This window comes from Lepidochelys kempii, chromosome 8, assembly GCF_965140285.1.
Source record: "Lepidochelys kempii isolate rLepKem1 chromosome 8, rLepKem1.hap1, whole genome shotgun sequence".
Lineage (NCBI taxonomy): Eukaryota > Metazoa > Chordata > Testudines > Cheloniidae > Lepidochelys > Lepidochelys kempii.
Window position 1 is genome coordinate 31,918,086 of NC_136387.1, and position 27,500 is coordinate 31,945,585.

Here is a 27,500-nt window from a genome sequence, read left to right on the forward strand (position 1 = left end):
TGATATGTACCGTATGTGTTGTGTGTTGTACCGTATGAGTATGTGTTGTGCCCCCCCGCACTATCAGCGCCAGTTACCATGGCACTAGGTGCTGTACAAACATTAAAATGATTGTCCCTGCCCCAAAGAGCTGGTAATCTACTTGATACTGGGCTTGGAGCAAAATACCCAGCTGACTCATCCAAAAGGGTCCAGAATGGATCAAATTCTGTACTTCAGAATTTGCTTCACATAAGTAACTACCAGTAAACTCATGCCCAGCAGGAAATCATGGGTAGAAGCTATGGAGAAGTTACTGCCTGGGTCATCTGCATTAGAAACCATTGAGTGATTCTGTCCAGGGCCTTGGGGTGAATGGGCTACATGTGTGGATACACATGTCAGTGTCACCTGTGTGCACAACCATATATGTATGCTTCTATGCAGAGGGGCTGCTGGGCTGTTAAAGCCATTGCAGAGGCACAGGCTCTCCACACAGTTACCTTGTGATCTACAGAAGGCTAAGGTTATCTATTAGATTTAGGGTTCAGCTCTACAGCCTTCTCCTTGGGGTGGCCAACCTGCCTCTCAAACTGACATTGTGGGCATTGCTCAGAACTGGCAATGGGTGTCAGATATTGCAGGGAATTTCTTCGTTCTGACCCCTGTTCTGTGGGTTGCACAGTTGGAGAATTGGCCTGGGGTGTAGAGAGCAGCCTTGCGATATATTTAATTCTTCTCTATGCCAAGAATTTAAATCAACTGGAAACTGGGACACTGATAAAGTTTAGAGCCATCGGAACCAAGAAAGGGCCACAGCTGCATCCCTTTAGCTGCAGGCATTTTCAAAGGCCATTTTTTATTAGTACTGTTCCGGTCATACGATGACACCAATATCTCCTACTGCCCATTTGAGGGCCCCCAGGAACAAAATAAGTGCGAATAGCATTTTTTTCAATGCTGCTTTCATAAAAGAATTGCAATTATTCTTTTTGCAAAAGAGTTAAAGGTTGGAACAAGTCCACACAACTTTAACTGCTGGGCACACAATGGAAAGTTACAATCATAATATAAATGGAAATTGGAATTTGTAGGTGGTATGGCTGAGAAAAAAATAAGCTACCTAAAATATTTTGAATATGTTCAGCAATCAGTCTATTGGCCGTGAATTCCCTTGCAATCATATTTTCAAGGCACTTTTTCAAAGTCAAAGCCTTTTGCCTTAGTAAATACGTGATCTGACATTTCTTTGGTGTAGCAACTTTGATGGCTCAAGCTTGTAGCATTTTCCCTTAAGTGAGTTTTTTCTGCAAGATTTTAGAATTCATGGGTTACAAAAGTAACAGACCCAAAATGGCTTTACATACCCAGGCAACAGAAAACCCTTAGCCTTGGTTACAACCCAGCCCTGTAACAACTGCTAGGCCTGAGCCAAACTCCATTGGAATGACTCTCCTTGATTTCTCTGGGCTTTGGAGCTAGCCCTGGGTGTGAAGTTCTTCCAGCTGAAAGCTTTTCCCCACTTCTGGCTACTAAGCAACTATCTACATAGGATTTTCTTTATTTCTTCGTGAGCCTGACTGGGCCACAAGTCCCCAGACCTGCCTCATTTCTCTGTCCTCTACACCTGCATGGGATTTAAGCATGGATTTAACAGTGTGCTTGCTGTAAAACCATCAGGGACTCACTATCCCATCACATGGACTTTTTGTCCCAGAGGACACTCAAAAGCGTGAGAACTGTGCACCAAAATTTCTACTTTTTATACTCTTCTCTTACCCAGTCTGCTGGATTTGGCCTTCCACAAACAAATTGCTTCATCCACTACTGAAGTACAGCCACCTTTGGAGGTGGAACATCACAGCTCTTCAGCCATATACTGTCAAAAGCTAGTATGTCAAGTTGAAATAGAGGAAATGTTGGTAGGAAGAATGTAGTTCTGCTTATTGGAGCCTGGCCACAACACTAGAATTAATCTCTCTAGTCTGTTAAGAATTGTCATGATGAAGGATTCTATGATAAAATGGCCAGTACTTCAGATTAATATAATCTCTCAAACACCACTATCCTTCCTAGCACTATGCTGGAGTATCAGCTGCGTACAAACTTCAGAGGATGATTAGCCAATGACAAATACTGCCCTGATTCAGATCTAATGGGCATGTGAAGAAGAGACTCAGGTAGGGCCAGGTTCTGTGGGATTCTCCCTACATCAGGGAATCTGTAGGTGCATAGAAGCTTAATCAACATTGATATAATAAAGAGAGACAAGGAAGGAAGAGCCCAGGGAGGAAGGATACTCAGAGATAAGAAAGAAAAGGAGTACTTGTGGCACCTTAGAGAGTAACCAATTTATTTGAGCATAAGCTTTCGTGAGCTACAGCTCACTTCGTCAGATGCAGAGATAAGAAAGTAGAGTCACAAACAGAGAGATGCTTTGCAACTCTTTTATATCAGATGACACAGGCACCTGTTGTGAAATGGATGCTTCAGCTAGTGAAAAGGATTCTGAAGTGTGAGTTGGAAAAAAATGGGGGAGAGGTGCCAAATGATTCTTCACTTATGGTACTGGTGGTCATTTGAGCTGGCCCTGTTTACTCTGCTGTGTGTTTCTAGCTCTGTGTTCGGATCTCGTGTCTTTTCATCCTTGTATTTGTGCCAGTGGCCAGAGATAGCCCAGAAACTATGAGACTGATGCTAACACACTGGCAGAAAAGGCAGGCTTAATGCACTCAGCCAACCTGCTGCACTGTCTCTTACTCAAATTTCCTAAGAAACGGATATGATAGATTAAAATGATTTTTTTGGCTTATTGCTGCATGCTTTTTAGCTAGTATCTGGGAAAGTGTGAAATCCTTTTTTTAAAAAAAATATAGTAAGTATACTGCACTTCTGCTATTTTGTAACAGCCTTTAATCGAGCTGACTGAAAGAGCCTGGGTTTCTGATATGTACCGTAGCCAAGAACTACTCAGTTAGGAAAAACAGAGGAGCCAGAATCCAATCAATAGCTCTTTGCTCATTGCTGGGCTCGTGGACATTGGATGGTGGAGAGAGCTGCACTAACTGTCTAGTGAGCTGTGCTCAAGAGGAATCCAGTTGTCACTTTCTTTTAGCTTCCCCCCCCACACCTTATACTAGCTCTGTAGTCTCTATTGTATGAAGTATTTAATTTCTACAGCATGTTAAGGTTGTTTCCAGACACTAATCAATTACATGCCAGTCCCAGTGTGTTGCTTCCACTCTAAGAGGGTGGCATAGAACAAGGGATTATTTCCATCTCTAAGATGTGAACTATACACATTTGTTTAACGCCAAATTGCTTTATGCCTTTATGACATGTTTAAACTATGAGTTGAGAATTTCTTTCAACATTTATGTTACAGAAGCCATTATAACATTAACATTCAAATTCCATTGAGAGGACATGACAGCTGTGCAGTCCTATGTGTCAATCGTGGGTTTGTTACATTAAATGGTTTAGTGTGGTTTTCTTTAAGTAAGAGCGGCACAGAGAAATTGAGAGAGACAGAGAATTTTAACCCTGTGTGAGAGGGGTAAAGACATTCTTTCCTTCAGAATCTGAAAGAAAAACAAAAACTCTACATCTACAATTGACTTCTGAAAAAACATTGCGGAGGTACTGATGTGTCATCTCAAAGCCTTCAGACACTGCAATATAAAAACCTAGATTTTTTCCCCCTATATATGCAAGTGGTTGAATATATGTAAAAGAAGGCCAAAGTTTTGCAATATTTAAAGAAAATGACTGCAAAATGTTGCAAGGACGCATTTACCACTTGGCAGAACAAAGCTTCATTGGCACAAAGTGTCTAACCTGCATTGTGTACCCTCATGTTGGTTCTCTCATCTGCTGATGATACCTTTCTTGGCTTTTATGAAGCATGGCAATCTTGCTCTCTGCAAATTCTTTCCACAGGAAGCTGTGGATGGGGGAGTATTCCCCCAAGAATGAGATGGTAGAGAGTGAATGATTGGTATGAATTTTAAGTGGATTCCCTGTGAAGGTTTGTTTTTAATCATTAACTCTTACTGTACAAGGATGGTTTTCCATACCTGGTGTAGTGCCAGATTTCAATCAGCCTATTTGTATCATAGAAATGTAGGACTGGAAGCGATCTTAATAGGTCACCTAGTCCAGTCCCGTGCATGGAGGCTGGACTAAGTATTATCTAAACCATCCCTGACAAGTGTTTCTCTAACCTCCTCTTAAAAACCTCCAATAACCGAGATTCTACAAACTCCCTAGGTAATTTGTTCCAGTGCTTAACTACCCTTACCGTTAGGCTCGACATTAGGAAAAAACTTCCTAAATCTCCCTTGTTGCAATTTAAGCCCATTATTTCTTGTCCTGTCCTCTGTGCTTAAGGAGAACAATTTATCACCCTCCTCTTTATAACAACCTATTATGTATTTGAAGATTGTATTCATGACCCCCCTCGCACCCAGTCTTCTCTTCTCCAAATTAAACAAACCCATTTTTTTCGGTCATTCCTCACAGGTGATGTTTTCCAGACCTTTAATCATTTTTGTTAATCTCCTCAGGACTTTCTCCAATTTGTCCAAATTTCCCAAAGTGTGCTGCCCAAAAGTAGACACAGTACTCCAGCTGAGGCCCTATCAGTGCTGCGTAGAGTGTCTTGCTTACAGCATTTCTCCTAATACATCCCAGAATTAAGTTTGCTTTTTTTCTTTTTTCTTTTTGCAACAGTATTACATTGTTGACTCATATTTAGTTTGTGATCCACTATAACCCTCAGATCCCTTTCTGCAGTACACCTTCTTTGGCAGTCATTTCCCATTTTGTATTCATTCAATTGATTATTCCTATTTGTATTTTGCATTTGCCCTTACTGACTTTCATTCTATTTATTTCAGACCATTTCTCCAGTTTATCAAGATCAGTTTGATTCTAATTCTGTTTTACAAAGCACTTGCTACCATAGGTGCAGGAACTATGGGTCTGGGGGTGCTGCAGGACCCCCGGGCTCCTGGCTGCCAGCCCTGTGCCCAGGGTCTCAGCTGCCAGCCCCACGCCCGGGTCCCAGCTGCCGGTCCAGCTCCTGGGGCTCTGCTCCTGGCCTCAACTTGAGGGTGGGGAGGAGGGGTGGACGGGGTAAGGTGGCTGGCTTTCAGCACCCCCACCATTAAAAATGTTCCAGTGGCACTGCTTGCTGCCCCTCCCAGCTTGGTATCATCCACAAACTTTATAAGTGTAGTCTCTCTATGCCATTATCCAATCATTTATGAGATATTGAATAGAATCAGACCTAGGACAGATCCCCTTGGGACTCCACTCTGTATACTCTTCCAATTTGATTGTGAACCATTGATAACTACTTTCTGAGTAGAGTTTTCCAACCATTTGTGCACCCACCATACAGTATGTTCATCTAGGCCATATTTCCCTAGTGTGTTTTTCAGAAGTTCCTGTGAGACAGTATCAAAAGCATTACTAAAGTCAAGATATATCCCATCTACTGCTTCTCCCCCACACACATCCACAAGGCTTGTTAGCCTGTCAAAGAAGGGTATTAGGTTGTTTTCACATGGTTTGCGCTTGACAAATCCATGTTGACTGTTACTTATCACCTTATTATATTCTCAGTGCTTACAAATTGATTGATTATTTGCTCCATTATCTTTTCAGGTACCAAAATTAAGCTGACTGGTCTATAATTCCCTGGGTTGCCCTTATTCCCCTTTTTGTAGATAGATACTATATTTTATAGATGGGTACTATATCATCTAAAATTATGTACTGTATTTTAAAACTTTGTCTAATATTATCAGTATTCCACATGCAGAGCACGGGGAGATTGGCATACTGTTCTGGTGCAATACTACAGTTCTCGATGTCATGAATGTACGTTATGCCCAGACCAGGGTTCTGTACTTAATCAGATATGCCTAAGCAACTCAGCTGTGTACTATTAGATGATGAGAATGGTACAGTATGCTTGGTGCTTTACAGACTTGCTGCTTGAGAGAGGGTCTCTCCCCTAAGGAGAGACTAATCCTGGAGTTGAGGGTGCTCAGCAGTTCAAAGCTAGACCTTAGGTTAGATAAATTTTGCAGTGAATATTCATAGACCATGTTTGCTGTTTAATTACTAGATCTAGTTAGAAAGAGAAAAACTAAAGTTTTTCAAATTCCTTGTTCCCCACCACCTTTATAAATTTGAAAAATTTCCACCAGCTCTCTAGAAGAAAACTGTAAATAGAGAAAATGTGAGAGTGACCCTTTCTTCTTTTTAATTTTCACATTTCATATTTTGAAATTTTTATTAATGTTTTTGAAAATTTGCAATCTGCTCCATTTCTGGTAGAGCCCACAATATTCTTGGTGACAATATGCAGACAGTAGCGGGAGGAGGAAAGACATACAATATGTGAGCAGACTGACAAAGTGATGGTTAGGTGTGTCTTGGTAATAAGGTGGAAGCACTTTTTCTTTCAGTTCTTATGGTCAGGCAGACTCCTGTGCCCATGCATAGCTACCTGACTAAATCATAGAATCTTAGAAGATTAGGGTTGGAAAAGACCCCAGAAGGTCATCTAGTCCAACCCCCGGCTCAAAGCGGGACCAATCCCCAACTAAATCATCCCAGCCAGGGCTTTGTCAAGCCGGGCCTTAAAAACCTCTAAGGATGGAGATTTCACTGCTTCCCTAGGTAACCTATTCCAGTGCTTCACCATCCCCTTAGTGAAATAGTTTTTTCCTGATATCCAACCAAGACGTCCACCAACAAGTGCAGCAGCTCATTCATATGTATGTAGTTGTGGGATCCTGAGTCTAAGTTAGTCCCCCCTCTCCCAAACTCTTTTCCATAGAGGATATATAAATGTATCCCCATCAGTGGCAGAACATGTCAGCTACTTAGTCCAGAGGTATCACCCAAGAAAGTGTAATAGACCAAGGTACAGGAATACTGATTTTGGGAAAGGGCTGAATTTTCAAGCAAATTAGAATAAATACATAGGGGCATTTTTATTTGTTTTGTTTACACTTGCAATATTTATTGTCACTTCTCTTTACTGTTTATGGACGAAACAGGGAGAAGATAGCTTTGGAGTAGAGATGGGTGGTTGGTGGCAAGGCCACTGAAGATGAACTTGAAGGGTCTTTTACTCTTAAATTCAGAGTTAAGATTTATTAAACATCTACGTTTATATTATTTTAGCAATTACGGGATCTGGAAATGCAGTAAATGAAGATTAGTGATTAATTTATGGGGCCACCTTTTCATAGAGAGTAACAACAATTGTATGTAAAGTAGGTGATTGTGAATGTTTCGGCATTTGCACCTGCGCACAGCAGAGCATTTTTTACATATTGTGCTTGCGTGTGCAGTTAGCCCATTTGTTTATATAATGCAGTTTGCTTTCCCACTCAGACCTCTCTGGTTCTATTTATTCCTTATACCAGATGGACAATGGGAGGTAAAACTTGCCCCTTCTCAGAGCTGAAGACTCTGCCTGCAGCAAAAGCTGGTACAGTGACCAGCAAACCTGGAGCCTGTTCAGGGGGTATTCTCACTGTGTGCCACGGTACACATTTCTGCAGAGGTGCATTGAGGAGACTGGGGAGATGGTGGCCATAGTCTCAGGGAGGAGTAGCATCACTCCCAGTGGATCCACAGAGTCCCAGCAGTCATTGCCTTGGAGGTGCAGATCTGCAGCAGCAGCTATGGAGTGGCTTTGCTGGTGTGAAAGGCAAGATAGATTGCCTATACTCTTCACATCCCCCCGCACCACCACCACCATACACACATACCCCTATGCATAGTCCAGTTAATCAGGTTGGACCCTGGAGACAGCACATGTCCCTGAGTGATCACCATGAGTCAGCAATCGCTTATGCACAGATGCTTGTCTTCTAAAGCATCTCTGATTCTAGCCAGTCTCTTCACAGGTTCTCAAATCCAGTAGTCCCTAATATCCCTCACAGAATGACATGATTCAAGAAAATATTATACAATCAGGAAAATAAACGAGAATGAGAATAATAAATAAATCATTTTGGAAACTCTGAAGCTAATTCTGGTGTATTTGTCCATGCTTAATATTTTACTGATTGTAGCAGTGTGTGCTTATTTTATGCAATAGAGTGAAAATTAGTCTTCATAAAACCAATTGTTATAGCAGTAAATGCAGTTATTTATTCTGAAAATCCTACCATGTCTAAACATTGTTTCCTGAGCATCATATTAACATATTAGTCAGTTAAATCAATAGAGCAAAAGCTTATTATATGTTAAAAATATGGGCAACCTGTTTGGTTCAGTTCCTGTGTCTCACAGTTTCCTCTGAATCTTTGATAATTACATCCAAGATTTAATCTCAGGCCAGTATTCATGAATTTCTTTGTCATATTGGGCTCACATTATAGTGCAGAAAAAGACAATGTTGACAATGAAATACACAAGAGTGCTTGCTATTTGAAAGCACAAAGTCTCTAGTCTCAATTTTTAACTGTGCATGAGTTGGGGTGGGGAAGGAAGGGTATTTAGTTGTATACTGTGTGTACAGAATTATAATCATTCTTCTTCCTATTTCAGTAATCTATAATGTTTTCTGCACATAAAGTCACAGGACTTGTCAAACAATCCATCTGTGGTCTCACCATTTTCCGTTAAATCAAAATGGTCCCATCCTTTGCAGTTAGTTGCAAGGCTATAGCGTCACATTGGTCAACTGAAGATTAAAACTTTGTTCTAGCAGTTGCATTCCAATTAGTCATTAAATAGTCACCATATTATTAACAGCAAACAGTGCAAGGATGTGTGTACAGTTTCTTTCCAGCTATAGGAGGAAGCCAAGCAGGAGTTAAACTGGAACATGTTCGAGACAGAAGCTCTTTAACACTGATTTATTTATTCCAGCAAAAATCATTGTAAATGGAGTAACATGATGGATTCTTCACCATTATCATTTGAAATATAGTTATGTAGGAATATGTTATTTGTAAGGTAAAAATCCAGGGCATATGTAATGTACATATTTACAGTCCAAGGATAGCATAACCATTACTGCAGATACATCTTGTCTGTACTAGGGCTCACAAATGCCATAGTAAAATATGTTAGACATAGAATCATAGAAATGTTGGGCTGGAAGAGACCTCCAAAGGTCATCGAGTCCAGCCTCATGAACTGAGGCAGGACCAAGTAAACCTAGACCAGCACTAACAGGTGTTTGTTTAACCTATTCTTTAAAGCGTCCAATGAGGGGGATTCCACAACCTCCCTTGGAAGCCTATTCCACTAGTTAACTATACTTAGTGTTAGAAAGTTTTTCCTAATAGCTAACCTAAATCTCCCTTGCTGCAGATTGAGCTGTTTACTTCTTGTCCTACTTTCAGTGGACATGGAGAATTGACCTCTTTATAACATCCCTTAACGTATTTGAAGACTGTTTTTGCTGTGTTGTTTTAGCCATGTTGGTCCAAGATCTGAGACAGACAAGGTAGGTGAGGAAATATATATTTATTATACCAACTTTTGCTGGTGAAAAGTACAAGCTTTCAAGCTACACAGGACTCGTCTTCAGGTCTGGGGAAGGAAGCAGACTGTTTGAGCTAAATACAAGTTGGGACAGGTTGTTAAGCAGAAGGGATAAGGTATGTTGGAGGCAGTCACTTGAAATGAAGTGGGCAATTGGGCATTAGATTGTTATGTATCAAAGGTGCAAGGTGAGCAAGGGTAGCAGGTTGTGTGGTGTGTTACAAATTGTTGTAATGAGCCATAAAACCAGTGTCCCTGTTAAGTGCATATGTTTTGGTGTCTAGCAGAGTTAGGGATTTAAGTTCGCAGATTTGCCTTTTGAAGGTGTTTGTCTGGTTTCCCCCACATAGTTGTTATTGGGGCATTTGATGCAGTGGATGAGGTACATCACATGTTATAATAAGCATGTGTAGGACTCATGAATCTTGAAAGGTGCGTTGTAGGGGGTATATATCATCATAACAGTGGAAATATGTCTTCAGGTTTTGCATCTGTTATTCTGGTAGGGTCTGGTCCTCCTTTGAGTTGCTGTGTCCTAGTCTGTGGGGAACTTCTTCTGGTGATGAGCTTGGAGAGGTCTTGGGGTTGTTTCAGACCAGAACAGGGTCTCTAGGAAAGATTTGTTTCAGGATATGGTCACTATCAAATATGGGTTGTAATAATTTAATGGTACCCCATAGAGGTTCCAGTGTTAGGTGGTAGTTAACAATTAGTAATGTGCAGTCAGTGCCCCCCCCCCCCACGCTCCTATTAAAGCAGGTTCTGCTAGGGCATTTGGTTGGCCCTTTCCATGGTATGATCTACTTCTATGCTGGAGTGTCCTTGTTTAGTGAAGGCAGTTTAGGTGTGTTTAGTTGCGTATCCTGGGCTTTCTCCCTCACCATGACAACATGCATTACATGCAGAGTGACACCCACAAATTCCTAGTCCCAGAAATATGCATCTTGTACTGCTCAGTTCTCTTCAGAATGGCTGCTTAAGCCGGTGATAACTCTTTAACACCTGGCTGGGGTACTTGTGTGTCTTTGTCTCTGAAAAATTGGTTTGGGCCTGGTTTTCTTAAACTTGGAGCATGTTACAGCAATGATATATAGTAGAATCTTATAACTTCACATACAACATTGATACACATATTTTACCAGGACAGTAATGTTCAGCAGATGATGCCATTTCAAATGATACCTCACCAAGTATACCTTGTACAAAATGTATCATAGTCTTGTAAAAGTGGTGACCATAGTAGTATAGACTGTGGTGGTAGAGTTTCTCTTGGAGTTGTTTGGGGTATCTTGTTGGATGGTATCTTTAAATTCCTGTATGAATTGTAGAGTGGGCTCATCTTTGAGCTCTGGATACTAGGTGGTGTTAGAGGGTTGTCTGTTGGCTTCATTGATATAGTCATCCAGAGTAAGGACTATGATAGCAGCCCCTTTCACTGCTGGTTTGATCATTATATGGTGATTGGATTTCCTGGACTGCAATTCCTATCTGTAATTTCCTCTTTGTGGTAGAGAGAGTGTGTTTGTTAAAGATTTCACAATATTTTTAAAAAGAAAAGGAGTACTTGTGGCACCTTAGAGACTAACCAATTTATTTGAGCATGAGCTTTCGTGAGCTACAGCTCACTTCATCCGAAGTGTAGCTGTAGCTTACGAAAGCTCATGCTCAGATAAATTGGTTAGTCTCTAAGGTGCCACAAGTACTCCTTTTCTTTTTGCGAATACAGACTAACAAGGCTGTTACTCTGAAACCTGTCACAATATTTTTGTTTTTCTGAAGCAATCAATATAATGACCCAGTGTGTGACTTCGTCCACTGTGGTGTGTCCAGTCAGTTGATTCTATTTTCTTATGACTATCAGTGGGGATGTGTTGGTTGTGAGTGGTATTGTCTTTGTTATGAAAAGATTCCTTGAGGTGGAGTCAGCGGAACAACTCTTCTAGTTCTCCATATGTTAATACAGTATCCGGTTCTGTGGTGGGGCAGACATTCAGTCCCTTGGAGAGTACGGATACTTCAGTTCTGGTTAGGAGTAGTCTTGACAGGTTGATGATGATGGGATGTTGTGTAGTGTCCATGTGGTGGGTCATGGTGTCTTGGTTTCTCCTAGAAACTGTTATCAGATGTAGCCACCTGGACCATTGGTAGTCTGGCTGTTACCTGGGGTTCTTTCAACCCAAAGCTCTTGGCAACTTTTACTCTGTGCAAGGTGGTGTCAGAAAATAAATCAGGGGAGACATGGCCTTCTGACCAATAGATGGCTGGCACAAACAGGACAACACAAGAGTGCTTTCACTTAAAGCTAAACTTTACTTAGTCTCAAGCACTTACACACGTCCTCAAAAGGTTAGTAAAACACCCCAACCCTTGATAATTACCAAAGCTGAGTGTGGCTCTCGAGTGACACAGCGGCAGGCTTCCAGTGGCCAAATCTTCCGTCTGCCGGTGGGGACTGCAAGATATATCCAGAGCAAGAGTCCAAAAAGACTCCAACTATCTCAAACTTTCCACCCTTATTTATATATTAGTAATAGAATGACATGTCCCTTAAAGAAAACTTGTTAAGTAAACTGTTTCAATAGTCAAGCAAGAGGTTCCTTCTGATTATCAATTAACCAGGTGTGGGTTTTTCCAGAGTTTGCAGCCTTGAGGCCCCAATAGACATACCTGGGGCACATCCTGCTCTTCTAAAACGCATGTATCAGCCACTTCAACACAATTCTTATCAGGAAGGATGCGGGGTCAAGTTGCCCTCACTGTGGCACCCAAAGACCCCCTTTCCCTCCTGCCTTGGTTAAACTTAGTCTGCTGACTTGGCCAATTTACAGCCTGCTGATTTGGCTGCTTTTAGCAATAAGCCATAGTGGTTTCAGGCACTTTACTGGTTTATCAAAGTCTCCCCATACATGACCTAGTAGTCAAAAAGAGACTTCAGCCTACCGATTAGAGCAGGGTCCACTGTGGACAGAGTCCAAGAATGAGCCCCGGCTCAGTACTGGAGGGACAGAAGCTGAATGCTAGAGCCAGAGGGTAAACCTAGTTGTAAGCCAGAGGCAGAGCCAGGTATCGAAGCTAGAAGTCGCAAGCTGTAGGGGAACAAGGACAGAAATAGGGCTGGGACAAGGGCAAGTGCAGCTTCCCACATGGTACATGCTGCTGATCTTCTGTGAAGGCCAGGCTTATAAGCAGGGTTGCTAAACCAGCAGCCAATCAGGGGTTGTGCCTACTCTGTCAATTCTAAGGCAGTGCAGCTAGGCTCATTGGTTGTTTCGCAGTATAGTTAATTATTGAAGAGGCCGGCAGCTGGTTCTAGCTGGTCTGGTTCCTGACATCAGGTTCCTCTTTGGTTGTCTTTTCTCAAGACTAAACATGCCTTTCTTTTTAACCTTTCCTCATAGGTCAGGTTTTCTAAAACTTTCCTTATTTCTGTTGCTCTCCTCTGGACTCTCTCCAATTTGTCCACATCTTTCATAAAGTGTGGCACCCAGAACTATACAGAGTACTCCAACTGTGGTCTGAGCCGTGCCAAGTAGAACAGGACAATTACCTCATGTGTCTTACATATAACATTCCTGTTATACACCACAGAATATTACCCCTTTTCTCAACTGCATCACATTGCAGACTCATATTCAATTTTTGATCCACTATTGCCCCTAGATCCTTTTCAGCAGTATTACCACCTAGCCAGTTATTCTCCATTTTGTAGTTGAACATTTGATTTATTTTTCCTTCCTAAGCAAAGTACTTTGCACTTGTCTATTGAATTTCATATTGTTGATTTCAGACCAATTCTCTAATTTGTCATGGTTGTTTTGAATTCTATTCTAGCCCTTCAAAGTGATTGCAACCCCTCCCTGGTTGATGTCACCCACAAATTTTATAAGCGTGCCCTTCACTTCTGTTATCCAAATCATTAATGAAAATATTGAAGAGAACCAGACACAAGACAGAGCCCTGAGGGAACCCCACTAGATACAACCTCCCAGTTTGACAGCAAACCATTGATAACTACTTTTTGAATACTGACAGGTTTCAGAGTAGCAGCCGTGTTAGTCTGCTCTAGTCTCTAAGGTGCCACAAGTACTCCTTTTCTTTGAATACTGTCTTTCAACCACTTGGGTACCCACTTTCTAGTAATTTAGTACAGTAAACACATTTTCCTAGTTTGGTTATAAGAATATCAGGTGGGACTGTATCAAAGTCAAGATATATCATGTCTACTATCCACTAGGCCAGTACCCTCCCAAAAAACTACAAATAGGCTATTTATCAAACAGGCTTAAGAATCCTGGTAGGCTTTTCTATGGTGCTCATGACTGTAGCATCTTAGTGCTTCACAAACATTAATATGTTTCTTTTCACAACACCCTTGTGAGGAAAAGGAGTAATATTTTCTCATTGTTCAGATGGAGAACCGAGGAACAGAGAGGTTAGTGCCAAAAATATACAGTAGTTTTGGCTGCAGTTTTTTTAACATGGACAAAACAGCATATTCTTTCCCTGACCTCATTCTGAGATAGATCTGTACAGTTTTTGCGGATTTTAATTAGGAAAATGCCACCCCAAATGGTTGAAATTTGGCCAGATAACAGGTTATAAGCAACTGAGAACAGGGTCTTATAGTGGAAAATGTCAGGCAACCTTAACTGTGGGCATGAGTACCAGAGCCACCAATAAAAGAGTGCTACCTACTGAATTATCTTGTCAGTAGTTCTTCCTGCAGCACATAAGTATTTGCTCACAAAGACCCAATGTGCTTAGGGACGTGAACAGTGGAAGGAGCACAAAATGCAGTGATATAGGTGTACTTTCTAAAGGGAAAACTATTGTATGGCTGATGCTTTTGTTAAACGCAGTCACATCACTACAGGAAATACAGTGACTCATCTGAAAGCTAAAGCCTAATTCAACTCTATGATTCTTTAATAATGAAATTCACAATCTTTAATAAAAAGTGCATTTGAGGTATTGCCTTTATAATTCTGTGGTGTGAACACACTGTCAGTGGCGTATGAGTTATTTTAAACAGTATGCTATTTTATATTAAAACATTAATACATTAACCCCTTCCAGGCCAGGTTCTGCCAGGGTGCTTTGCCTCCTCCATAAGTCATGGAGGACACCCTGTGAAGAGATTTATGGTCCGATCTGCCACATAAAATTGTCTGGTCGCATTTTTTGCTGTCAGTTGTTTGGGATTCTAACACACCTATGCTTTGCTTCAAGGGTGAAAATGTCTTAAAGTAAGCTTGATCATATGCTAAATCACAAACTGAAAGGTCAGAGTTTGCAAGGCAAGAATAAATCCTTAGTATAACGTGAGATGTGGCCTTCCACTCAAATAACCATTTCCTCTTTACGCATCATTTTTTAAAAAAAGGCTCCTACTCTTCCCCCCTGTTTGTAGGTCACCTCTCGTGTTACGAGTGAGAAAAGTGTACAATAATACTTAGCTGTGCAACCCTGGTTGACGTCTCTAAACAAAGTAATGTATTCGGTTTAATTCCATTAAAATCAGTGCAGTTGCTTCAGTTTCATACCGGTGTATCAGAGACAACAGTTTGCACCACTGTTTTGACTTGTACTCATGATGCTTCTGTGAATTTTCATCTGTCCACAAAGTTACCATTGTAACTGGACAAGTGTTTTGCTGTTATGAAGAGTTGCTGCTGCAACGTGATGCACATCAGATAGTGATTTGTACTGGAACTGCCGTAATCAGGCAACCATTTTAATTAATTCACAATGTCTAGGAAATTTCACCTATTTGAATAGAATGCATGCTACATCACTCGCAGATGCATAAATGAGCCTCTTAGTGACTTACTGTGAAGCAGACAAAATGGACTCTTCTGGGCAGAATAGAGGTTCTGATCTCTTAGTGGGATTTATAATGGTCTATCTTCATTCATTATTAAATTTGCTACATTATTAAGTGTTATGCATGCTACCTTAAAAGAACAGTATATAGGTTGCAAAGTCAAGCTTTCAAAAGCTAGAACAATGCAGAATTAAAGTGGACTGGGTAATATTAATTTGTCCCCCTTGTACACATGCATTATGAAAAAGTCTTTATTTACATTTTCATATATTAGTTTTCTTCTCATCAGATCTCTTCCCCTTTATCCCACACCCTCATGCTCCCACCCACTGGTTACTACTCCCAGTCTTCTTGTCCAGCAACACAGTTTCTCCCTCCCACTCCAATCCCAGTCTCACCAGACTCTTTCTTCCAATCTTCTCCTCCTTCCTTCTCTCCATGTTCCTTAAGGGTGCAGGGGAAGGGCCACTGAGAGCACAGGAGAGAGAGGCTTCCTGCTCTCAGTTCCATTGTCCAGCTCCAATTTAGCCTGGAGTATCTGGGAGTAGACATTGCAGGGAAAGTCCAGCTTTGCCCCTGTAGCCCTGGTGCATGTATAGTCCTGTCACACATAGAAGCTGTGAGGAAATGAAGCATGAAGAGTTGCTCTGTGGGGATGACACATGCACAGTCTGCTCAGCACTAAGAGTTGTGAGGTATGGAGCATGCTCAATAAAGATGGAATCTCCAGGGATTTTAGCTGCTAAAATCGAAGAAGTTTGAACATGTGCAAACTGTCATTTTTTCAAGGGTTTATAACTTGGCCAAAAGTGGGTGGATTTTCATGCGGCTAACACAAGGCACTTCCCTGCAACAAAGGCCAACCCCTGCCAAATTTTATATCCCTGCTCCAGAGTATGTGGGCACTAAAGCTTTCCAAAAAAGGTCATCAGAATTTTTAACAAAGGCAAAACAATATATTTTTCCCTAGTCTCATTTTTGGAAATGGCTGACATTTTCAGCCTGAGCCAGACACCAAGCATGACAAATCTGAGCGTGAACAGTTAAAGTTTGGCAAAGCTATAAGCAACTGAAAAGAGGGTCTTAAAATGGATAATGTCAGGTAACCTTAATAGGTTACCAGCTCTGCCTATATTACAGACAGAAGTTAAGAACGCCTACTTGAGACTATTAGCATCCTGCAAGATGTGTCTGTCATTCTGCCTGGAGTGGCTCATGGCTGTGAGTGCCTATTTCATGGCAGACTGTCAAAAACATGGCAGACACCGGAAACTGGTGGTAGGTTTTATAATTAGGTTTCACTAACCTAGTAACAAATGTGATCTCCTGGATCACTATAACAGTCTTGCCTTGGAGTCATAGACAGACCACTTAGGCTCTCTGGTTTATCTTGCCATCCAGGCAAGCTGGACTGTGTAATAAATAGTCACTTATACCAAAAAACCCACAAAATATTCAGGTTTCTCCCAGTCCCAAAAGACCAGTCTCCATTCACTTAAAAGACCAGTCACCAGTCCTGTAATGAACTTAGTAAAGGTTTATTTACTAGGAAATAGAAATGACAGAGTTGTTCACAGGTTAAAGCAAGCAAGCATATACACACAAATGAGTTTCCATCTGTGATTCCTAAATATGACAGAGATGTTGTAATCTGTCAATAAAATATCTGTCAGAGTGGACCCAGGGGTATGCCTGGGAATCTCTGCCTTAGTTTAGTGTCTATGGACCTGTGAGAGTTCAAACAGCAAGGAGATAAAAAATTTTCTTGTGACCCTGTTCTATCTTTTACATTTAGGGTTTGTCTACACTATCCAGCTTTTAGCGACACGGCTGTGTTGCTAAAAGTTGGGCAGTGTAAACGCTGTTTGTCTGCACTTTTGCCAACAAACACTTCCACCCTCTATAAGCGGGGTTCGCATTGTCTACAGGACAGCGCTCCTGCTGACAACGAGCCGTTTACACTGCCACTTGCTGCGGCAAAACTTTTGTCTTTCGGGAGAGGGTGGAGCTTTTTTAAGCACCTGTGAACGACACAGAATACAGATGTTACAAGTTAGAATAATGCATTCAACAACTTACAAGCATTTTATAGAGTCTAAACACTAAATACACTTTTATAAGACTAAAATCTCTTTTGAACAAAACTCACATAAGGTGAGCTGGATTGGTTTCCAGCTATGAATATGTCCATTCCTAGCTAACACCTGTAGCTTTGGCCAGAATTTGAACTTGGTTTACCAGTGTCAAAGTGTCTTTAACTTCTGCTGAGATCCGTGGGAGCTAAGGATCATCAGCAGTTGGCAGGTTTAGTAAGGGGAGGGGTAAGGGCCAGCTCTGTGCAAATGGGCAAGTTTCTAAGAAGGAGCTTTTCTGCCTGCCATCCATTGGGCCAGGTACAATCCTAGGGAAAATTCTGATTGAACACTCAAATTCTGTAGAACACTAATAGAACTGTAGAATACTAATAACACTGTGTAGAAATGGCTCCCATAACCTCTGAAACTGAACAGAGAATAAGATCTTTTCTACAGAAGCTATCAGGGAATTGGGTTGCAGCCAGTCAGTGTTCCAGCATAGCTAAGGGGGTAAATAGAAAGGGCTTTACACCACCTTTATGTTCCCATGACTCTGAGGTACTGGGCTGCCTCGGTGCAAATTAGAGCACCATAAAGACTATTGCAATTTATTTCAGGTATCAGTAGACGAAGAGTCTTTTCAGCATCTGACTATCACCAGGGCATAATGGAGAATCAGTCACACCCTCTTGTTGGGCTGCCAATAGAGGGTGGGACCTATGCCACATGAGGATCACAGCTGTAGAATAATCCTGGAGGCTGTTAGAATGTCTTTTATCATGTTGCTACTCTTATACCTCATAGGAATGTCCTTGAGAGCTCCAGAAATGCTCCCTACTGCAGCACGGGGTAGGACCCCCTTTGGGTAACCATTATTTGAACCAACAGGAGAGCAAAGCACATGCTGAAGCCCCTTAAGGTGTCCATGTACCCGTTGCACACTTTGTGGCATATGGGAGGTGTTGCCTCTCCAAACCAGTCCAATACAAGACTGGCTTAATGTCACAGTTCAGCTGTTAATACATGTATTTTACAAGTAAAGCTGTATATGAAGGTAATTACAAAACATTTCCAAGTTCAAGTTCATCCTTCTTAATTATCTTCACATATAGCCCTACCTGTCAGGATGCAGTGTGTCTATACTAGTTCAAGATTGATCTATTGATATTCAGGTCTGGTACAATAATTCAGATTCCCTTGAACTTTCTATAGACCAAAGAATATATGGAGACCCTTTTGAATTCTCTTTGCTCTATGAACCACAGTCTGGTTTGCCAGAACCGTAAGGAGTTAATACAGAAGCAATACAATGATTGCTATAATCATCCCTCTATCGCACTCTGGGGAAATTTTACAATCTCACTACAGCGCAGAAAACTTTCTAAATGAAGTAGACGGCCGTCATTAATAGGAAGTCAGCTCTAACAAGTAAAGTAATCCTCAAAATAATCAGAAATGAACTCAGTCCTCTCCAGTCTTACATAAAAGCCATTCTGATAGTCTTGTGTGCCAAATCACTGTTATATTCAAAACATCCTGTCTCGGACTCCTGCGTATTACTTTGGGTATTCTCAACTTCCACCACCAGTAAACAGAGATGTTACATAAATGTACTAGGAGCTTGCTCCAAAGCCACTTTAAGTCAATGGGAGTATTTCCATCAACTTACACCCCCCACCCCTCCTAAGCAGTTCTGTTCCTCATTATTGTAGTTTCCAGAGTCTGAAGCATTTCACCTAGAGCTGTAACAGTTATAATGAGAACAGACCTAGGATCTTAATAATATAAATAAATAAAAATACAAATAAACACATTTTGATGTGACAATCCTGATCCTGTTTAATTCAAAGTCAATTTTTCATTGACTTGAATAGGAGCAGGATTGAACTTCTGTTTTATTAGGCTATAAAACAGTATGTAACAGGACCACCCATGTTTTCGCCTACTGCTGGTCTGTCATTAGTCCTGCTTCACTAAGCTTTGTGTTGCCTGGTAATTAAATGGGGTTATATAGAAACTTAATTTATTTAAATGTGTGCTCTTATTGCATTATTGCTTAGTTCTGGTTTTTTTCAGTGCCTTGGAAAATGGCCTGAGGTTTTGAGATGTGGTTTCTTACACATGGCCCATACCTTTTCCCTGTAATATTTTCGGTGTTGCAGTTCTCCTAAAACCAATGCCATGTTAGCATTCACATTTTTAAATTGCTGCACTTACAGGGCCATGTTCATGCCTAGTGCAAGTGCACTGAATTCACTAGAATTCCATTTGGGATTAATCTGGCCCATGGTGTCTAGAAACAGATGCAATAATCTCTGGTAGGTGCCTCTACTGGGTTATGAGATTTCATTCAGGGTTAAATTATGTGCATTTTGCTTTTTTCATTCTTAAATATTTAAATAGTCTTAAATATTTACAAAAGATTAAAAAAGGAAAACATCTGGCCTTGGCACATTTATATAACTGTAATAACATCTGTATGTACAGTATAAAACATCTCTCATGGTTATATATTATATACACACATGCCCCATTCTCTACTGCGTCCCATTCCTTGCACATGTAGGTGACAATGGTGGCCACAGGGAGCTGGCTGCAGCTCCCCAATTCCCTACTGCTTGGCTCTAATGGAAGCAGAGGAAGCAGGAAGCCCCTCAATTCTATTACTGGCATAAATGAGCTTATGTCAGCAGGGATCAGCTCAGTGAAGCGTTGTTCCAGCATGTTTCCTTCTCCCCTTGCTTTGGGGATGGAGGAGTGGCTGATATAGGAGGTGGCTACATCACTTCCTCCACCTTTATCCCTGTGGAGAATCTCCCTATTTGGAGAGAATTCTCCAGGGGAAATATCTATCCAGTTCAAGTTCCCACTTTTTACTGTGTATCCCGCCCACAGTGTTTTGTCAACATTTCACACTGGGTGTTGATACTTCATGGAGTTATTCCTAGATCTATCCCTGACTTGCTGTAGTATATTGTGCAGATCAGTCTCAGTTTACCCAGTTGTAAAGTGGGTATAATTCTTTTGTAATATCTTACTGAAATTAATAAAATGTGTTTAAACAAACTTGAGGTGTTTGGATAATAAACATAGCATGTGTTTTTGTTTTGTTTTTTAATATACAGAAATACTACACACACATACAAGCTCAGTGCTTTCATTAGAAAACAGCAGCCATGGTTTCCAAGAATTGGGGGGGGGGGGATCATGCCCTTCTATTTTTTAGTTCATATTTTTCATTGCATTCAATATTGCTCCTGTTTCATCTTAAAGAATATCAGTCTGATGTTGAAATGAGTTTTACACTGGCCATAGCTTTAGGAGTAATTATAATTACATTTGAATACCCAGGGCTACCAAATAACTTGATTAGCATGGACACTGCATGCTTCAAGTTGATAATTTCTTCATGGGGTTATAAATAGGCATGTGAGAGCTTGAGAAACATGCTCTGCAGACATGTGATCTTTAATTTGTTTGGATTTGTTTAATCTTGAACATTTGCCAAGCTTACAAACCTGGCAAAAGAGATTGATTAGTATCTACAAAGAATTCCAGAGTGAGGAATAAATAATTTGGCAGGATGCAATAATAGTCTTTAATAAATTAAATCAGTTAGACTGTCTTTCATGTCCTGATGGGCATTGTAACTGAAAGGGATGCAGGACAGCATGCCAAGGGTAAGGAAAATGTCACCTGGGAAATGCAGTGAGACAGCGTAGGGGCAGCAGGGGGCAGCTTGCTAACAGAGAAATAGGGGATTGTTTGTCATCTGCTGCTGCTTGATCTCACTGGTGGGAGTTGCTGAAGTGTTTCACCATCCCCACCCACCTCTGTGCTTAACTGACGCTGAACATCCCAGATGCACCCATTCTTCTGCTCAATGTTTCAATTACACTTTGGGAATATCCACCTGCTGAGTTTTAATATGCTCAGTATAAACAAGTAGGACACACCTGCTTTGCTGCTAACAGTCAAAGTACAGCCCCAGGAAAATATGCTGCTAAACTTCAGATACATCCACCTGGAATGCAATATCTGTGCTGCTGAGAGTACCAGATATGGTCAGATAGAATGCCTCCACTGCACTTCCTAACTCCTGGATACTCCTGGACACACTGAAAGTTTCTCCTTCCTGGTATCGTAAGGTAGAATGTTCACAAGTACAGCAGTACACCCTCATGGAATGCCGCTGCTTTTCAGTTTGAATTCTGGGTACCTCTGGTTGATGCATATGCTTTACTGCTAGATGTTCATAGTTATGGAAGATTATTGCATTGTACAGCTGCATTCTCTCAGCCTAGCATCACCTTTCCATTCTTTCATACGTTGTCAGATGCCTCTCTTTCTCCACAACCAGGGAAGAAGGGATTATGGCTTTGAGTTACATAGCCACTGCTGGCAATGTGCAAGGAAGCTGAGTGGTTTGACTTCTTTTGAGATCTTTGAGTTTTGGACAAAGGGAGAGAGGAGGCTTCTGCTAATGAATGCTTCTACATTATATGGTGCCTTTTCTACTAAGCCTGTGCAAAACACACTTGCAATTTCATTATAAGATGAGCAGAATTGTGGTCACCTTCCTTGTTCCATTCTTCTTGACTCTTAACTCTTGAATAGAAGACCTTTTACATCACCACAATCCTCTTCTCAGTAAAAACTAGCTGTAGTTCAATTTTACCCTTGGAAATCTGACTATTTATGTTTACTTAAGATCATGACTGTCATTTTCTGTAGCATTTCCTGGAATGTACAAAACTCTTATTGCAATCAGAATGCTAGGTATGTACCACTCACTCCTAATAGAGGGAGCCTTAGCGCAGAGCAATAAACTAAATAAAAACTACTCTCCATGATTTCCATTGTCCTCCCTGTCCCCAAAGTGTATTTCCAGAAAATGGCTCAAGAAGAGAACAGGGCTAGGGTGTCTCAAAATAATCTTTTCCTGCTATGAAGCTCAGCTCTTTAATCATATGGAGCATGACTCACAGCTCTTGTCCATTCATTACTTGTCCTCCCCCTCTTTTAGTGTATTTCAGTTAAATATAGCTGAATGCGTCCGATATTCTGAAACTATCATATTAACAAGTAGACTTATGGGCATCCCTTCAATGTACTTAAGTTCATGACCAGTGTAACACAGCGACCTGCCCCTTTAAGGTCTGCCAGCCCCATTCAGTTAGTCCTACTCCATTCTACCTGAATCGGGTGTGATATGCAAAAGGAGGACAGCCCACCAGTTGAGGGCTCCCTGAGTTGGGGGTATGGAGGGGACAGAGGAGATCCGCTCCAAACTTCTGACTCCAGGTGGGTGGCCCTAGGAGTTGCTGCTTGATAGAGAATAGAAAGCAGTTGCAGAGAGTTGCAGGCTGCAAGAGAGTGGCAGTGAATGTGGGGTTCATGCAGGAGATATCAAAGGAGGCAAAGACACTGGCAGGTGGGGCTGGGAAGGGCCTACCAATGCAGGGAAGACTCCAGGCAGGAAGGCCTGGGAGTGGGATGAAGAAGAGCCCAAGCAGGATGGAAGAACTTTTGTTTGTGTGGACGTTTGTTGAACTTTAGTTATTCCTGAAAGGGAACTGAACTCTGAGAATGACCCTGATATGATATAGCTTCCATTGTCATAATCTCAGAGTGCCTCACAATCTTTCATATATTTATCCTTACAACACCCCTGCGAGATAAGCAAGAACCATTATTCTCATTTTACAGACAGGGAAATGAGGCACAGAGGGACTGCAATCTTGTCTACACTGCAACGCACTGGGGATTATGGAGGAGTGAATTGCAGACTGCACCAAAGCGTTGTGATGTAACTGCACCCATGTGGCTGCTGCTGACACAAACTAAAAGATACCTAGTTTACGTTAACGTAGTCCTGTTTGAAAGAGCACTATGTTACTCTGAACAAGACACCTTTTAGTACGCGCTAGCAGCATCTACCCAGGGCAGTTAAATCGCAACTCAACTCTGCAATTCAGTGCCCACAGTCTGTGCTGCAGCACAGTGTAGACATATCCTTAATGACTGACCCAGTGTCACACAGTCTGTGTCACAGCAGGGAAGTGAGGAGGTCAGTTGGGGATAATGCAACAAAAGGGTGTGGAAATGTGCTAGGTCATGACCAGTGGATCCAAAACATCACAAGTCCACCAGTCAATCCTCTTCCCTCCCTGCCTGTCTCTCTTAGGATGGGATGCAGGAGCTGTGGAATCTCTACAGCGCCAGAAGATCACAGCTACAGAGCAATCTCATGTAAAGCCTGGTTATCACATAAGTGGAGGAGCTGGACCTTGGTGATACAGGCTGCTTAGATGCCTCCATGGTACTTTATTAAAAACAGCTATGCATGCAAGTCCATATGTTTCACTGTATTTATTATATAATGGCCCCAACCAAGATACATTCCCCATTGTACTAGGTACTGACCATACATAGAGCATAAGACTGGTAGAAGAGTTCATAATGAAAGTGTATGAGTCAGAGAAAGGAGGTATTGTCCAACTTTAAAGTTGGGAAACTAAGGCACAGAGATGGTGATTTACCTGAGATCACACAGGAAAGTCTGTGGCAGAGGATAGGTACTAAACTCAGATCTCCCAAGCGCTGTTGCCTCTCCCATAAAACCATCTTTTCTCTTATTCTGCAACCTGAAAAAAAATACACACTTCATCGACCTGAAAAAGAAAAAGAAAGGAAGACCAAGCAGTCCATTTTGAAAAAAAAAATGTTGGAATAATTCAGGATCTAGATTGTGTACTAAGAACGTACTTTGTTCCATGGCTACATTTAGGAACAAATAAGCACCCAAACGCTTACTCCCAGATGGAATATTACTCATGGAGTCATATTCTCCTTTGGGAGTGTTAAAGATCTTCTGTGACTGGCATTTCCGGGCTAATGCAGTATGATGACCTTACTCTGCTGCCAGTTTTACATTTACAATTTATTACTGGAGTACCTTGCTGCAACTACATTGAGATACTTCATAGGAAGAGTGTAACTCCACTTCCATACTAATTCCCACAGAAATTCCCACTATCTGTGGTCAGGCAAAGGTATCTCAAACAACTGGTTCACTTCCTGACACACACAACCGCCATGCTAATATCAGATGTTTGGATTTGCTTGTAACTCAGTAAATTTATCATAAGAAGGGTGAAATGTGGTAATACACGTGACAGCCTCCATCTGAGCCAACTCGCCAGGGGTTGGGGGGGCACTATAGGTGGCCAGGGCAGTTGTATCCGCTGGGTCAGGGTCAAAGGCAGGAGTCGGGTAGTTACAAAGCTGCATCAGGAAACAGGATTAAGCCACACCAAGGTTGAAGGCAGGAGTCTGGAGCAATACCGGACAAAAGATGGGGTCTATGGCAGTAGCAAGCCAAAGTCTGCATTGTTGCTCAGACAACTCTCTGGCATGACTTCCTGGTCTAAATAGTTGATGTAAACCAGCCAGGCAGCTTCAGGATTCTGCTGCTTTGTCGTCTTTGGGCAGTATTTCCTGTGGTGCCGAATGCTCTAGTCGTGTTGGGGGCAGCTCCAGTGGTGATATAGAGGTGTCAGTCACACAGGGCTCCACAACCCCAGGCTCTAAGTCTTATCTAGGTGGATCCTTATGGAGACTTTCTAGCTTAGAGCTGAGAGACCTAGATCCTTGGGATGTTACACCTGGATTTTGGAAAAGGACTTGCTATAATATGGCCTGCCAAATTGGAGACTATTGACTTCAGTGGCCTTCAGATTAGGCCTGAAGAGAGGACATTTTTTCTTTCAGCAGCCCTGCTGAATGTGGTGGGTTGTTTGGTTGGTTGTTTTGTTTTAAGAGGTAACAAATGGCTTACAGCCTCTCATTTTATACAAATTCAGGGGTGTTCTTCAGCAGAAATGGTTTTACTAGCCTGATATGTCGTAAGTCATTCTGCTTGTAGAAATCTTACTCTCTCTCTTGTGACTAGCCTTAAAATACAAGTGTGGTAGTCCATATTTTGGATTCTTATAAGAATTATCATTTTGTTCACTTGTATTGCGAACAACATCATTTAAAAAAAAAGATCTTTCACTGTCTCTTCAGCAGGTGCACATCTTGTTCATATAAATAAAGCTGTATCAAACCACTCCTTTTGTTTTTAATTAATAATAGTGCTGGTGACAAGTGACAGATTGACACTCAGGACATTCACATGCTCTGTAAATCCACTGAACATCATGCGTAGCAAGAATAAAAGTTTTTTCACACTGTCCCACTGCTATATTTGAGTTCTGACCTGGAGGAACACCTTCTTGTGGTTGAAGGGGGATCCATCTGCCTCTATTGAGATACTATAGATAGCAATTAAAACTTTCTGACTGTACCTGTTTGTAGCTGAAGGGCTTTAGTGTTGAGACTTGTGAATCTTACTTTTCAAAGTCATGTGAAAACATTAAAAATAAACAATGGAATGCTAAACAATTCCCAGGGGGTGGTGAATAATTCCCTCTTAGACATTTATGATCTTCGCCAAAGGAATGAGCAGATTTCTTAAGCCTCCTATATGTGCTCTTAAATTTTGGAGGAGTGATGATTTACAGTATTGAACATTATGGCACCAGTACCCAGAGATAGAAGTGACAGTTCAACTTCTTAAAATGTTATATAGAATTATTGGCTGTGTTAGAGGATTAGTCATCTAAATGATCAAGTTAAACCAGACACACATAGGCTAATTGGATACCCTCTCAGCAGTATGGTGTGCTCTGGTGTGGGTTTTTTGAACTGCAGGAAGGTTTAACCTTTACTGTATTTTGTTTAACTTAGCAATTTAAACAGCCATCCCTTTTCTAGTAGGGCTGTTTTTTCAACCTTCACTTTTTTGTGTGGCTCAAGTTTACTCTAGCTTATGAACTGTTTTTAATATGTAGTGAACTCCTACAGGAGTTAAGCCTCAACTTACACTGGGATAAGAAAAAATAAAACATAATGATTTGACAGTTGAACTAAAAGGGAGTAATAATTCTAAATAGTGCTATAATGCCCAGCATTTGAACTCAATATTTTTTGAACTACAAGGCAGAGCTTTTATCCATTCTTCTCCAAAGCTTTTGGCTAGCACTAAAGCATCTACCTACCTTTTCAAAGCTATTGAGTTCAAATCAACTTGGGGTTTGGATCCTTATTAACAAATCTTCAGCCTTTTCCTGTTAGTGTCAAATGAGTCACTACATTTCCCATGATTAATTATCTTTTTCCTTTATCTCCAACACCTTTGCAGTTAACTAACATTTATACAACTCACTTTGTGGCAAAATTTAGTATAGAACCTCATTCTTCTCTTGCTGGTTTTACCCCATTAACGTAAGTTGAGTTGCTTGAGTTGTCTTATTCTGCCTTAAACAAGATTGGAATTAGGGCTTCAGTTTGAAGTCTTTAGTTGATATGGGTGTTAAAATCTGCATTGACATTTGGGCCAAGATGCAGGGTTGGGGCTGAAGGCGAAATCAGGACTAGAGTTTGGATCTAAAGGCAGTGAGAACACATGAGATTTCAGCCACATACAGCAGATATCTTACATATAGCAAATGAGCTTATCAAACTTAAGTCACTTAATGGTAGATATCTCCAAAGACCTTAATATAAATTAATATGCAGATGTTGGCATGATAAAAGAAGAGTTCAATTCATTGTGTAGTTTGTGACAAAAGTTTATAGAACAGACAGGTAAAATTTGTGGTTATGAAGCTCAACTTTCATTCACTTTGTTCTTTGATCCACAGTGGCCTTCCCCCTTTCCATTTCTGTTCACCTGCCACACAATCACCTAGTTAAGTTCCTTGGCTCCTGCAACAGCCAATTCTTCTGCTGTTGCTTTAATTCTTTACAACACACCATTACTCATAGCCTCTGCTCTTTTGGCCCATTCTAATTTTACCTTCTCCTGTAACCTGCATGTCTTCAACATTCTCTGCACTTTTAATTTTGGTTGAGATAGCATTTGGCTACAACCGATATGGTTTAAATAACTGATAGGAATGAATTTCCTGTATACTGTGGCAGACTATATTTTTTTATGGTGGGCAGAAGAATTGGAGGTGCTTTAGAGTATCAGATAAGGGTATCAGGTA

The 27,500-nt window shown here is 41.1% G+C and overlaps 1 protein-coding gene and 1 long non-coding RNA gene across 3 annotated transcripts in view; one reads left to right on the plus strand and one right to left on the minus strand.

Moving 5' to 3' along the window:
- KCNIP1 (potassium voltage-gated channel interacting protein 1) overlaps positions 1-27,500 on the plus strand; it is a 542,944-nt gene that overhangs the window by 30,224 nt on the left and 485,220 nt on the right. The window lies entirely within an intron of this gene.
- Positions 16,895-27,500, minus strand: part of LOC140916517 (uncharacterized) — a 49,127-nt gene continuing 38,521 nt past the window's right edge. The window contains exons 3-4 of the long non-coding RNA XR_012160537.2: positions 23,946-24,077; positions 16,895-17,349 (exon numbers count right to left, since the gene is read on the minus strand). This is a non-coding gene — a long non-coding RNA (uncharacterized LOC140916517). The remainder of the gene's footprint in view (positions 17,350-23,945; positions 24,078-27,500) is intronic.